The sequence below is a fragment of the Nothobranchius furzeri genome, chromosome 11 (assembly GCF_043380555.1).
Source record: "Nothobranchius furzeri strain GRZ-AD chromosome 11, NfurGRZ-RIMD1, whole genome shotgun sequence".
Taxonomy (NCBI): Eukaryota; Metazoa; Chordata; class Actinopteri; order Cyprinodontiformes; family Nothobranchiidae; genus Nothobranchius; species Nothobranchius furzeri.
In genome coordinates this window covers 68,352,665-68,353,847 of record NC_091751.1, presented here as the reverse complement: position 1 = coordinate 68,353,847, position 1,183 = coordinate 68,352,665, and positions in this window count along the sequence as shown.

Below are 1,183 nucleotides of genomic sequence, written 5' to 3'. Positions count from 1 at the left end.
GCATTATCTCCTCCAGCGGTTCCGAAACTGCAGAAACTCTGGCTGAGTCCTTGAAAGGGCTTGGAGTTCCTCCATCTTGTTGGCCAGTGATCTCACATTGCGATGGAAGCGATGGTTTGAATTTTCTCTTTCTCTGTCTCCGTTTTGCTCCCGCTCTGCACCCTCGCTTCTTGCGTTTTAGCTCATTTGGGATTTGTGGCTTCAGTTGAGGTATTATTTCAGCTTTTCCAATGTTAATCAGCTGCTCCCGATTGTAAACAGCTTGTTGCCATGGTTACGCATCATAACAAATGCTCAAAAAGTGAAAAAAGCCAAAAAATAGCAGTAAAAATCCTCCAAGCTTCACAGCACCAGAAACAGAAAAGTAAAGTGTCCAAAAAATACAGTTTTTCTTGAGAAACTAGAAGAAAAAATGTCCAAGAAAAGGCAACACTTACATATAGTCAACAGAGCTACTCCAACATGCAGCCACCCAGAGCAGCGCAGTTCTGGAATACGTATTTCATGAGCATTTCAAGGACTTAGTTGTTCGTCCTTTTATCGAAACTTATTTTGAGCCTGAGAGGGTTAAAAGGGCTTCATGTCTTCACCAAAACACCAAATCAGACAGTGTTGGGGATCATGTTTGTTCGTTTATCAGTCGCTTTTAGCAGCCAGGACTAGAACATGTGACCTCCTTGCTGCGAGGCGTCCCATTCAACTGGACAAGTTGGATCTTTTTGTAAATCACCCTGCTAAGATTTTACTGTCAACTGGCCCCACAGGGAGAAATAATGGTGCACATATTTGGGTTCACTAAGTTCAGACTGAATCATACTGGCTTGCTAAGATTCCATTCAAGCTGCATCCTATAAACTGAGGAAGGTGGACGGCTCATGGGAAAACCAGACAAACTGGAAATTTATCAGCTCAGCCAACAAAAGGAGAACCCAGTGATGGGTGTAGCCAAAAGGTTGGCCAAACTGGTACATTAAGCCCTTTTAGTTTTTACGGGCCAACACTGGTGCCACCAGATATTCCCCTGTGTACAACTGGTTGTCTGGTGACACAATGAAAACTCTGGCAACACAAGTTCAGCGACAGATGTTACAGGACTTGTATTTCAGGTGTGCGACAGATCACCTCTTACAGTTAGAGAGCCATTTTTCACCTCAGGGATATTAATGACTCTGCAGCAGACTGC